We start from the raw sequence: 14817 nt of genomic DNA on the forward strand, positions 1-14817 counted from the left end.
GAGAAGGTTACCTATTCATTAACATTCAAATTTACTTCTAGTAAAGATCAGTGAAACTAATTAGGCATTACAAAGAAAAGAGCCAGAATAGCTCAGGGTTAGTCTTCAGAAGTGTTTACTGAGGACAGGGAATACACATTGGCCTGGCTAAAAGGTGGGTTTTAAATCTCCTTGAAACAGGTTTTTTCCCCGATAGACTCAAAGGAACAGCATAATTTACTGGGAATCCTTGGTGGTGGGGTTTAACTATTGACTAGCCTTGCACCTGGCTTCCTCCTTAGGCTGCCTGGTTCCCCCTGGTCTTTCGATGTATACAATCCTTTGTTTAGTGTCACTGTAACTCTTGTGGATGTGTCCCGCCTGGCTTCTCTCATTTGTTCTGTATTAAAAGTTTGATGCTCAATTTAGAAAATTACATTCAGATTCTATACACTCTCTCCTGTTGGCCTGTTTGCCATCCACCAAATCCATGCGTGCCTGCCATCAGATACCTGTTCCATGTGGATAGGACACCCCCAAAAAGGAGGTAGTCTGCAGCAGGTAAATTTGTGTTTGTCATAGAGTATCTTGGTTTCTCCATCTATGGTAATTGAGAACTTTGTTGGGTATAGTAGCCTGGGCTGGCATTTGTGTTCTAAGGGTCTGTATGACATCTGCCCAAGATCTTCGAGCTTTCATAGTCTCTGTTGAGAAGTCTGCTGTAATTCTGATAGGTCTGCTTCTTTATGTTACTTGACCTTTTTCCCTTACTGCTTTTAATATTCTTTCTTTGTTTTGTTCATTTGGTGTTTTGACTATTATGTGATGGGAGGNATTTATTTTCTGGTCCAATCTATTTGGAATTCTGTAGGTTTCTTGTATGTTTACAGGCATCTCTTTCTTTAGGTTAGGGAAGTTTTTTCTATAATTTTGTTGAAGATACTTACTAGCCCTTTAAGGTGTGAATCTTCACTCTCTTCTATACCTAGTATCCTTAGGTTTGGTCTTCTTATTGTGTACTGGATTTCCTGGGTGTCTTGTGTTTTGCATTTTCTTTGATTTTTTGTGTCAACGTTTTCTATGGTATCTTCTGTACCTGAATTTCTCTCTTCTATTTCTTGTATTCTCTTGGTGAAGGTTGCTTCTATGACTCCTGATCTCTTTCCTAGGTTTTCTATTTCCTGGGTTGTCTTCCTTTGTGATTTCTTTATAATAGTTTTTATTTCCAATTTTAGGTCCTGGATGGTTTTGTTCAATTTCTTCACCTGTTTGGTTGTGTTTTCCTATAATTCTTTAAGGGATTTTTGTGTTTCTTTTTAAAAGGCTTCTACTTGTTTACCTGTGTTTTCCTGTATTTCTTTAAGGGAGTTAATTATGTCCTTCTTAAAGTCCTCTATCATCATCATGAAATGTGATTTTTAAATCAGAGTCTGGCTTTTCCAGTGTCATTTGGTATCCAGGGCTTGCTGTGGTGGGAGAACTGGGTTCTGATAATGCCAAGTAGCCATTTTTCCCCTGTTGCTTATGTTCTTGACCTTGCCTCTTGCAATCTAGTTATTTATGGTGTTAGCTGGTCTTGCTGTCTCTGACTGTGGCTTGTCCCTCTTGTAAGCCTATGTGTCAGCACTCCCAGGAGACCAGTTCTTTCTGGGAGGAATTTGGGTATGGAGAGCTGCGGCTCAGTGTTAGCTCCAGGGCAGAGACAGAAACCAGAAACATCCTGTCCATGGCCATTCCTTGTTGTCTGTGTCCTGATGGCTCTGGGTGGGTCTCTCTTTAGCCAGGAATTTCATCAGAAGTAGTGGTCTTACCTGTACTCCCAGGTGTGTCAACACTCCTGGGTGACCAGCTCTCTCCCTGTGGGAATTGTGTATGGAGAGCTGTGTAACATGGTCAGCTCCAGGTGCAGATGGAAACCAGAAGGTAAAACTAATTTTCAAAGTGGTTGTACAAGTTTGCACTCCCACCCGTAAAGGAGGAGTGTTTTCCTTGCTCTACATCCTTACCAGCATATGCCATCATTTGAGGGATTTTTTTTTCTTTCTATCTTTCTCAGTGCGTTTATTATTTGTATAAAGAAGGGCTACATATTTTTTTGAGTTAATTTTGTATCCAGTCACTTTATTGAAGGTGTTTATCAGATGTAGGAGGTCTTTGGCAGAGTTTTCAGGGTCACTTATATATACTATCACATCATCCACAAATAGAAATATTTTGACTTCTTCTTTTCTAGTTTGTATACCCATGGTCTCCTTTAGTTGTTCTATTAGTACTCTAGCTATAACTTCAAGTAATATATATTGAGGAGATATGGAGAGAGTGGACAACCTCATCTTGCTCCTTTTTTGTTGTTGTTGATGTTGTTCTAGAGCTTTCATGTATGCTTTTAGTGGAATCACTTTAAGTTTCTCTCCATTTAATTTGAAGTTGGCTGTTGACTTTCTTTATATATTGCCTTTATTTGGTTTAGATACATTACTTGTATCCCTGATCTCTCTAAGACTTTTAACATGAAATGTTGTTGGATTTTGACAAAGACCTTTTCAGCATCTAATGAAATGAATATGTGTTTTTTTTTTTTCTTTAGTTTTCTTATATGGTGGATTATGTTGAGGGAATTTTATATATTGAATCTGCTTCCCTGGTATAAAACCTACTTGATTATCGTGGATGATTTTTTTTTAATGTGTACTTGAATTCAGTTTGTAATTATTTTGAGTACATTTGCATCAATGTTCATAAGGGGCATTGGACTGAATTTCTCGTTCATTTTGTAGTCTTTGTGTGGTTTAAGTATCAGGGTGACAGTGGCCTCATAGAATGAGTTTGGCAATGTTCCCTCTTTTTCTAATTGGTGCAATAGTTTGAGGAGTATTGGTATTAGCTCTTCTTTGAAAGTCTGGTAGAATTCTGTGCTAAAACCATCTGCACTGAGCTTTTGTTGCTTGGGAGAGTCCTAATGACCATTTCTACTTACTTAGAGGTTATAGGATCATTTGATTAGTTTACTTGATCTTGATTTAACTTTCATAAGTTGTATCTATCTAGGAAATCAACCATTTAATTTAGATCTTCCAATTTTCTGGAGTACAGGCTTTTGAAGTAAGACCTAATGATTTTTTGAATTTCCTCAGTGTCTGTTGTTATATCCTCCTTTTCATTTCTGATTTTATTAATTTGGATACTGTCTCTCTGTCTTTTGGTTATTTGGTTAAGGCTTTGTCTATCTTGTTGATTTCCTAAAGAATCAGCCTTAGTTTTGTTGGTTGTTTGTATTGCTTTCTTTGTTTTTAATTGATTAATTTCAATCATGAGGTTGATTATTTCCTGCCATCTACTCCTCTTGTGTCTGTTTGCTTCTTTTTGTTCTAGAGCTTTCATGTATACTATTAAGTTGCTAGTGTGAGATCTCTCCTTTTTTTTTTAAATGAAGGCACTTAATGCTATGGACTTTTTTTCTTGGAACTGCTTTCATTGTGTCCTATAAGGTTGAGTAGGTTGGGACTCATTTTCAATGATTTCTGGAAAATCTTTGTTTTTCTTCTTTATTTCTTCTTGACTCTGTTGTCACTGAGTAGAGAGTTGTTCAGGTTCCATGATTTTGTAAGATTTCTGTTGTTTCTGTTGTTGTTCAAGTCCAGCTTTAATTCATGGTGAGCTGATAATATGCAAGGTGTTATTTCAATTTTCTTGTATCTGTTGAGGCTTGCTTTGTGATGCATGTATGGTTAATTTTTGAAAAGGATGTATGGAGTGCTGAGGAGAAAATATTTTCTATTGTGTTTGAGTGAAATGTTCTGTAGATGTCTGTTAGGTCTATTTTATTCATAATACCTGTTAGTTTCATGATCTCTCTTTTTCAATGACCATTCCATTGGTGAGAATGTGGAATTGAAGTCTCCCACTATTAATGTGTGGGGTTCAATGTGTTATTTAAGTTACAGTAATGTTTCTTTTTATAAATGTGGGTGACATTGTATTTGGGGTATAGATGGTCAGAATTAAGAAATTATTTTGGGGACTTTTCCTTTGATGAATATTATGTGTCCTTTCCCATCTTATTTCATTATTTTTGGTTGAAAGTTTATTTTATAAGATGGTAGAATGGCTATTCCAGATTGTTTCTTGGGTCTCTTTGCTTGGAAACCTTTTCCAGCCTTTTGTTCTAAGGTAGTGTCTATCTTTGTTTCTAAGGTGTGTTTCTTATATGTAGCAGAATAATGGATCTTGTTTACACATCCACTCTTTTAGCCTGTGTTTTTTATTAGTAGATAGAGTCCATAAATTTTGAGAAATATTAATGACCAATGATTGTTAGTTCCCGTAATTTTGATGTTCGTGGTATTAGTATTTCTGTGTGTTTTCTTTTAGTTTTTTCATGGAATATATTTATTTCTCCACCTATGGTTATTGAAAGTTTTGCTGGGTACAGTAGTCTGGGCTAACATCTATGGTCTATTAGTATCTTCAGTACATTTGGTTGTCTCTGGTGTTGGCTTGCCTGGTGGTTTCTGGTGGTAGTAGCCTTCTAAAAGTGCAGATAGAGCTAGGAGTCCCTAGTTTCTGAAGTCCTCTGTTTGTCCTGGGTACTAGCAGGGCTACAGGGAAGTAGGCAAAGCAGGTTGTTTAGGGTAGCAACAGGCCTCTAGGGAGGTAAGCAGGGCTGTGGTCCATGGAGTGGAGTGCAGATCCAGAATTGCAGGTAGAAGTGTAGACTGGAAAATGAAGCACAGAGTAGATAAGGAAGATCTCATGGCTGCTGGGTCTTCTAGGGACCCAGCAGGCAGGAGATTTCAGGGATGTAGTCAGAGGTGTAGCTTGCTCTGGAAATGGTGCACATATCCAGGATTTGACATCTCACTTCTGACCATGCATTCACCAAGAACAAGGGCATCAAAATTTGTAAAATGAATACTCTGACAGCTCAAATCACATATTGACTCTTGCCCACAAATAGTGAGAGACTTCAATAAAGTAAACAAACTGAAAGACAAAATCCACATGTTTTTGTCTCACTATATGCAGCAAAAGCTTTAACACATTCTAACATCCATTAATGATAAAAGTCTTGAAAAGATTAGGAGTACAAGGCACATAACTCAACATAATAAAGGCAGTTGACCACTATCCATGAGTTACCAAAAACTGAAATGATGAGAAACTCTAAGCAATTCCACTAAAATCAGGAACAAGATAAGATTGCTCACTCTTTCCATACCTTTTCAGTAGAGTACTTGAAACAATAAGAAAACTGAAGGAACAAAAAGTATCTAAAGCAATAGGTCAAAGGAAATCAAAGGAATAAAATTTAGAAAGGGAGAAGTCAAAGTTCTTTACTTGCAGATGATATGATAGTAACATATATACGTGACCCAAAATATTTCACCAGGAAAGCTTCCAGGAATCTCTTAGTACCAGGCATCAATTATAATCAATTGAGTTCTTGACCAGAGGGGTCTCATGGAACTTTCAACAAACTAGGCTATTGTCGAGACTGTAGGTTATTTCCCATAAATAGACAGAAAAACCCCATTGCTTGTCAATGTAATCCATGGGGAGTCTTCTATTCCAATTTTTCTCCCAAATAACTGCTGCAGACAATTTTAGCTCCCAAATAAAGACACAGAGACTAGGTATTCTTATTAAGAAGCTACAAGCATTAATAGGTGGGAACTTTCTGATAAATTCTAAACCAACTTGGCTGCTACTACCCAGTCAAATCATCCTTTACCTGCATCTGAGTCTTGCTTTGGCGTGCTCTGGTCCCTTTGTGCCCTCCTGGCTGCTTTTCCATCATTATTTCATAGTAAATCCTCCTGGTCCATCTGCATGGTCTCTCCATACCTTCTCTCATGGTCCTTCGCTTCTCTCTTGTCTCCTTTTTGAAACCTTGTCATTGAGATTGGAAATCTTGCCCTATTCTCTTCTGTCCAGCTAATTGGCTGATCAGCCCTTTATTAATCAGGCAAAATAATGGAAAACAATTTTGATATAACATTGAAACCAGAGATTCTTGACCATGCCATAATTTTGACCGCATCCAAATATCTGGGGATAGAAATCAACATCTGAATACACAGTGCCCCAAACCATCTCCCCAAATTGCTGAAGACAACATCTATATTGAACATGAAGATGTTGAGATGGTGCCTATATAGATACTTGTTTTAGTGTATTTTGTATAGGAAAATACATGCTATCAAGAGAGAAACAAACGCCAGCACAGTCACAAACCCTTTGCCTACAATGCTGTACTACCTTAAAGATATGGTAGGGAAATAATGGCACAAAATGTGTTTAAATGTCAAACCAGTAAATGATTTGACATAAGTCCTACTTTGCAGGATTTAACTCATACCTGACACTGTTTGGTTGACCAAGAATCAGAGACTACATTGGCCAGGGAACAGGGTAAAATGAAAGAATAGAGGTATAACTGAAGAAGTTTGCAGCCTCATAGGAGGAACAACAATACGAACCACCCAGTACTTCCAGAGCTCCCAGGGAATAAACCACCAAGAAAAGAGTACACATGGAGGGACCCATGGCTCCAGCCACATATGTCATAAAGGATGGTCTTGTCAGACATCAATGAGAGGAGAAGCTCTAGATCTGGTGAAGGCTAGATGCCACGGTGTAGGGGGATGCCAGGACAAGGAAGCAGGAGTGGGTGGGTTGGTGAGCAGGGGAAGAGGGGATGGGATAGAGGGTTTTTGGAGGGCAAATGAGGAAAGGGGATAACATTTCAAATGTAAGTGAAAAATATATAATGAAAAGTAAATAAAAAATAAAAGTCAGATTTTACATTACAAAAATTTATATTAAGAGGCAAAATTAGTAGTATAAAAATTAAGATAAATTATATATATAGTAATAAAATGACTCCATATTGTTTTATACTCATAGATGAGTATCTTGGTCAGCCATCATTGAAGAAACTTTTTCTTATTGCAGACAGGAACTAATATACAAACACACAGGCAGACATTATAGAGTGAGAGACCTTGGGACACTCAGCCTTAAGTGGGATGTCTCCATCAAATTCCTTCCTTTAGAAATCAGAGAACTTCATGAAAGAAGAGATAGAAAGAGTGTAAGAACCAGAAGGAAAGGACCAAGAAAACAAAGCCTTCAAACCAATTACGAGCAAATCTCTTATGGACTCAGAGACACTGAAGTAGCAAGCACAGGGACTTACATGGGTCTGCACCTGGTTCTGTGCTCTTAATTTGTGGTTTCCAGTTTACCTTGTATATGGGATTCCTGAGTCTGGAAATGAGTAGGTCTCTGATTCTTGTGCCTTCTCTTTGGCTCTTTCCCTTCTGTTGGTTTGTCATGTTCAATTTTAGTGTGTCAATTTTTGTTTTATTGTATATTTTTATCTTAAAAATGAATGAGCTAGTGAATTAATGAATTAGTGAGTGAATGAATGAAGAAAAATTTAGATAGAATGGTAAAAGTTAACCATTGAACTGTCAGATATACCTTCTGGGGAAGGGAAACATCAGTTTTCTACAATCAAGTGACACACCAAGTATATCAATCACTCTGGGGAAGACCTATATTCAAGAGTAGTTGACCAACATAATAGACTCCATACATTTGTGTGTGTGGTGTGCTTTTATTTGGTTAGAGTTTGGTGTTTTTTCTTTTTTTCATTTTTCTTTTTGGGTGGTGTTTTATTTTATTTTCCTGTTTTATAGGGTGTGTTGTTGTATATTTTTTTTGAGAAATAGTTAAAAGTTATGTTGAGAGGAAGAGGAGAAGGACATGGAAGGATCTGGGGGAGGGGAAGAATAATATCAACATATATTTAACACAAACATTGCTTTAAATAACAATAAAACAGTAAAAAGAATAAGCAAACACAAAAGACAGTGAAAATTAGTATTTTTATGACAGCAATCACTTTGTTATGCTGATACACCTCCCACGGAAGTAAGTTGACTGATTAAGAGAAAGCAGAGAACACGAGATTGTTATTAAAGTACTGTACCATGACACTGAGTAAGAGTGGCGTAGGGGAGCTCAGCATAAGCATCTGTGACTGAAGCAATATACAGTGGCATTTCTGGAAAACACAAGCTCTTGTGACAAAAATACTCCACAATGGCATATCTGTAATACTCAGTGTATTTCCACTATGGCAAAATCTAGATCCTGTTTTCAATGAAGCTGACTGGTTTACTTGCACAACTCCAAAGTTACTCAGATCCAAACAAGACTGCATTTGTTCCTAGGTAAGGTGGGCTTGTTAAGAATATAGTGAACACAGTAGTACTTTTACAACAATAGATCTTTGATATACTAACGCAACGAACAGAGAAGTAAAGAGAAGTGGTGGTTGATTTAGGAGAAAGCAGAGGACATGTATTTGTAATTATAGTACTGCACATGGACATTAACTTTAGAAAACCCAATCACAAGTGACCTATTTCCAAAAAATTGTAGTTCTCCTATAGTGTAAACTAATTAAAATTAACAACACTGAAAATTTACTGCTACAACTCTGAAGTTTCTTGTATCAGAAGAGCAAGACAGTTGTTCTAAGGTAAAGCAGGTTAAGTTAACACAGTGAAAACTCTAACACTTTGACAGCAGTAAGAAATTTTTAATAGCAATGAACCTCACAGAGCCATACTGGAACAGAAGTAATGATTGATTTATAAGAAACAAGAGCACATGAAGACACAGAAGCACTATACAGTTTCCTTTTTCAAAAACATATGTGCAAGAGAATATACATAATGCAGTATCATACTGGCATAATAATAATAATAATAATAATAATAATAATAATAATAATAATAATAATAATAATATAGCTCATTTGTAGCATTATCCACATACCATCTACATTGGAGCAGATGGGTTTAGTCATACTACCCTGGATTTGCTTGTACCAAGATAGCAATTCATATGTTTCTAGGTACAGGGAGTTTCCTAAGAACACAGTGAAAATGATAGTAGTTTTACAACAATAAGCACTCTTCTATAGCAATAGACCTTGCAGAGATGTCCTGAAACATAAGTGTTGATTTATTAAAGAAGAAACCAGAGCACTTGAGATTACACTGAAGCAGTACACAGTGCCATCTTTGGAAAAGAGACACATAAATGATTAAAATACTGTACAGTGTCATTTTCCCAAAAACCAATGTACTTCTCCTGCAGGGAAAACTAAATCCTACTTACAACAAAGTTATCACTTTTATGCCTAAAACTCTGATGTTACTTGCCTCAGAACAGCAGGGCATACAGTACTAGGCGATGCTGGATTGTTCAGAACAAAATTAATATAGGAGTCCTTTCACAGCAGTGAGAACCTTGATATATCAGTTCACCTCACTGGCATGTAGTGTAATAGAAGTGGTGATTGATTTACAAGAAAGAAGAGCATAATAGCATATTATTGTAGCATTGTACCAGGACTCTGATTTAACATGAATGGAAGAGAAGTATTCAGCAAAAACATGTGTAACTGAAATAGCACACAGTACTATCTTTGGAAAACATGCACAGAAATGACAACAACATAGCACAATGTCCTATTTGCAAAAGCCAATGTACTTCTATTGCAATAAAATCTAAATCAACTGTACAATGAAGGGGGAAAGTTTACTCATGCAATTTTGAAGTTGCCTGCATCAGAGCAGTAGTGTGAACAATCCTAGGCTAAGTGGATTTAAGAACAAAGTGAACGCTTCCATCACAGAAGCAGTTAGATTAACTGTAGATCTTCATCTCTCCTTTTTTTTTATTAGATGTTTTCTTCATTTACATTTCAAATGTTATCCCCTTTCCTAGTTTCCTCTTTGAAAATCCCCTATACTGTCCCCCCTCCCCCTACTCCCCAACTCACCCACTTCTACTTGGCCCTGGCATTCCCCTATACTGGGGCCTAGAATCTTCACAAGACCAAGGGCCTCTCCTCCCACTGATGGCCAACTAGGCCATCCTCTGCTACTTATGCAGCTAGAGACATGAGCTCTGGGGATACTGGTTAGTTCATATTGTTGTTTCTCCCATAGGGCTGCAGAACCCTTCAGCTCCTTGGGTACTTTCTCTAGCTCCTTCATTGGGGACATCTCTCCTTCTGCTCCTCCAAATATAATCTCCCAGTCTCATCCCCAGCTCTGCCACAGAATACCTGCTGCAGCCTCCCTTCCCCACTTCCTCCATCTCCACTGCACCTCAGAAATACTTTCCTCNCNAACTCACTGTCTGAACACCTTGCTCTATCTCAGCCCCAAACTCTAGCAGGCCTTCTCTGGGAACCGACTGGCACATCTGCAGGAGAAGCAGGCATGCTGGCCTAGGATCTTCACCTCTCCTGTCATTTCTCTAGATCCAATCCCTCAATCTATTCCTCAGCTCTGCAGAAGAACACCTGTGGCAGTTTCCGCCACCCCATCTCTAATGGATCTCACAGATCATCCCCTCTTAAAGGTCCTCCACCACTTGTTTTATCTCAGCTCCCAACTGGAGCAGATATTTCCTGGGAACCCATAGGCCACTCTGGATACAGATCTTTGTATTTCCCTCAGTTCCTTCAAATCCAATCCCCAAGTCTCATTTCTAGCTCTGCAGCAGACTTCCTACTGAGGCCTCCCCTTTCCTGCTATCCCCTACTCCAGTGTACTACATAGATGTAATATCTTGTAAAGTGTACCTCCTAGCATTGGTTGATTTATCCCAGTTCTCCATCACAGCAGGCCCATAATCTGCTAACTCACAGGCCACTCCAGTTAGGCTAACTGCTCACTGTCACTTCTCTGTCTGCTCTTCCAAATGAAATGCTCCCAGTCTTATTCCCAGCTCCAAATTAGCAAGTATTCTGCTGTGTCCCCTCCTTACCTTCTGCCCCAATAGCCAGGGGACTAACTTAGAAGATCCTGGTGGGATGCCTGCTTTTCTCCCTCTTGTACTGCCCCCAGCCCTTCCCTATTCTTAAGTTCTAGGTCCTAATACCCTAAAACAACTTTTAACTGTAAAGTTTAGTGCCCACACCCATCAGGACTCCCAGAAAAATTTCCTATAGACAATACATAGCCACCATAGTCTCCAAACTTCCAGAAAGGAAACAAAAAAACAAGGAAGAAAATATCCACCCAACAAAGACAAAGCCAGATACGAGCACTTAGAATTACACTCTTCCCATTCCCAGATGTCCAGAAACAAGCTTACAAGCACAGTCAGCACCAATCAGAGCAATATGTCTCTACTACTGTCCAGCAACCCCACCCCAGTAGGCCTTTAATACTACAACACAGCTGAAAACAAGGAAAAGACCATAGTATTGGCTTTATGAATATGATAGAGGTATTTAAAGAGAAAACTAATAAACCCCTTAAAGAAATTTATGAATACGCCAACAAACATTTGAAGAAAAAGAATCATATGATTCAGGACCTGAAAGTAGAAATAGAATTAACCAAGAAAACACCAACTGAAGAAAATGTGGAACTTAAAAATTTAGGAACTCCAACAGGCACCACAGAGTCAAGCTTCATTAACAGAATACAGCAGATAGAAAGATTTTCATGCATTGAATACAAAATAGATGTTTGTCAAAGAAATCATAAATATTAATGTTAAAATGTTAGATGTTGAAAAAACATTGTGTTAGTATTATAGTCATATCCTCACACCTACAGAGTATTTAGTTAACTGACTGAGATAGTTCTCAGCCTAGATTATGAAGATGTTTTTCATAACTGATACAAAGGATCTAACTATTAACCTAACCACATATTCTCAGAAGGAAGTATATTGGGGGAATATACTATTTTTTTGTTTCTATTTTTGTAAATGTATTTGTAGTTGCCTTGCTAGAACCAGCTCTGTCTCTGTTGTAAAATTATTATTATTATTCAATTTCAAACATACTAGATATCAGTAAAATATCCAGATTTCATTATAGTCTCTCGAATATGGAATATAGAAGTGTCTTTACAATGTTGATTTATACTATATTGTTCAGTAGTTTATTTAAAGGATTTTAAGGTTTTAAGTATTTTAGTGACTATCTTACACTTCTACACATTTTACATGGTCTGAATATAAAAACTTTTAATTGTTGATGGATGGAAGACATCATGAAACTAGAGATATTGCTCACACAGAGAATATTGATTTGAAGCCAGGTGAAAAATGCTTCCCTTTAAAAAGCCCGTGTCAATTAATTATGAAGTCTAAGATACAAAAGTACCTTGATTAACAAGTGAAATGAATGTGAATTGTGGCATCCATATAGAACAATTGCTATGTAGGAGATGGTTTCTTTGTGAAGGTTTTGATAGCCTTTGCTGCCATGTCTGATATAAAACTCAGAGGCAATATTCCTGTAAAACACAATTGCTTCAAAAAATCCGGTTGCTCATATATCCACATGGGAGGGATGTCAAAGGTTATAATGCCCTAATTCATCATATTTTACCACCAATGTAAGAAGTGTTATATAGCTGTGGGTCAGCCAGTAATCTGGTTATCATGAGGTTAATCAATGACTGAATATAGCATAGGTCCTTGAGCATCTGTGGAAGGCCACTTGATCTATCTGACAAAACTATGCATGGAAAGTGGTCAGTTAATGAGAGAAGAGCAGGAGCAGTCACTGTTTATATGTGATGAGTTGATCCAGTCATCATACTCATTTTGGACCAAAACATGGCCACACTGAAGCTTCCATTAGTAGTAAGCCTGATGTTCTAAGACTCCATCATGGATCACTGGATTTCCCAGGTTCCTGTCCTATATCAGGGGTTTGTTTCTAAAATAGTTGGGCCTGGAGACTTGCAATTCTTACCTCTAATGAGGGAAGGTAGATGTCCTAAATCCCAGGCACCCTCGTCCAGTCTTCTTTCCATGTATTCATACGATCAGCATGCCTTTTTGTTAGGTTATACGTGTTCTTTCAATTTGTCTTAATCTGTTGGGTCTGGAGGTAGATCAACTCACAACACAACTTTGTTCTCCAAAAAAAAAAAAAAATAGTGTTTAGCTAGGGGATACAGTTAGATACTGTGCAAAAGGAGCTGAAAAGCCTTTCCAATAAGTTGAGACAGGAGAATGGGAAGTATGCAATGGACTGAGGATGCTATATCAGTAGGGAAGGAGTAGCACATGAAAAATATTCAAGAGGGTAGCAATTTGAAAGCATGCACATGTGATATGAAATTTAAAATTTTAGAGCTTTAACTCAGAAGACCTTGGTGGGTTCTTAAAGAGTGGTCTATTCTACCTAGAGGTATTAGATCTATAAACTATAATGGAAGAAAGTGAAAATACATCAGAAGGAGTATTTTCAAGTGGAAATGTGACTTGGAGTCATAAAACTAACTGACATAATGAAGCAACAGAGGACACTTTGTTTCACATTGTTACTTGGATGTGCCACCAAAATGGGCACCAGTGCTGTTGAAGTGCTGGTGCTGTTGAAGACCTGGGCTCAGAGGAAAAATGCAGAGTTCCATTTATAAACCAGAAAGGGAGTGCTGATCATCTAAAACAAATGTGAGGCACTTATCTTCATTAATGTGATAATTAGAGTTTGAAAACAACCCTAAATTTTGTACATAAGAAAATCTATAAGCCATGAATTTTGTTCTGCTTAATCATTTTAGTCAATATTTGTGAATATTGAGAATTGTACAAGAAACTATGAGCAACATTTTAAAGTCATCCTTCAGGAAACAAAAACAAGTTGTATTCAGAATACATCATTTCTAGGCCTACTGTTTGACTGGAAAAATGAAATTCAATAAAGTCTAACCAACATTTGTTGGTAACTATTTCAGAGACATTTGCAAAGGAAGGCAACTACTTTATACTAAAAGAATAAAACTTTTCTCTGATTCTTCTAATGTATGAAATATTAATAAAATGACAGAGGTTTACTATATGGCTGCATTTTGTTTGAGTTTGGTTTATGCTGAAAGCATTTTGTGGGAGAAGAGGAGGGAAGATGGGAAGGTTCACTTCTGTCCCCTCACATAGATTGCTCACACAGAGAATATTGATTTAACTCCAGGTGAAAAATGCTTCTTTTAAAAGGCCATTGTCAATTAATAATGAAGTCTAAGATACAAAAGTGTCATGATTAACAAGTAAAATACTTGTAAACTATGACATCTACATGGAAAAACGGCAATGCAGGAGACAGCTACTTTGTGAAGGTTTTGACAGTCTTCCCTGCCATGTTTGACATAAAACTCAGAGGCATTATTTCTGTAAAACACAATTGCTCCAAAGATCCAGTTGCTCATATGTCCACATGGAAGGAAGGTCAAGGGTTATAATGTCCTAAGTCATCACATTTTACTACCAATGGAAGAAGTGCTATGTAGCTGTGAGTCAGCCAGTAATCTTGCTACGATGAAGTTAATCAATGACTGCATATAGCATAGGTCCATGAGCATCTAATCTCTGTGGAAGGCCTCTTGATCTATCTGAAAAAACTATGCATAGACTGTGGCTAGGTAATCTGGGGAGATGTCACCACAGCATAAGTAGCTTTTTATTCTCTTCCTGTGCATCTCTGCTGAACAAAGGGTTGATCTTGCTGAAAGTCAAAACCATAGATTAACAGTATCTAAGATGAGTACCTAAGTTAGAACACCTTAATCATTTAATCAAAATGGAAAAAATAAATCAAGCAGCATCACCACAGGAGTCAGACGATACCTCACCACACAAAGGCACCTATTTTGTCTTTCTTTTCATTTGTGGTACATCTTAGAAGTAGTACACTGTCACATAAAATATCTGCAAATTAGCCTTTTATTTTCATCTTAAACATTTTGCTTGAAAGTTGTGTTTTAGCTATATTTAAAGTTA

This window comes from Mus pahari, chromosome 3 (assembly GCF_900095145.1).
Source record: "Mus pahari chromosome 3, PAHARI_EIJ_v1.1, whole genome shotgun sequence".
NCBI lineage: Eukaryota > Metazoa > Chordata > Mammalia > Rodentia > Muridae > Mus > Mus pahari.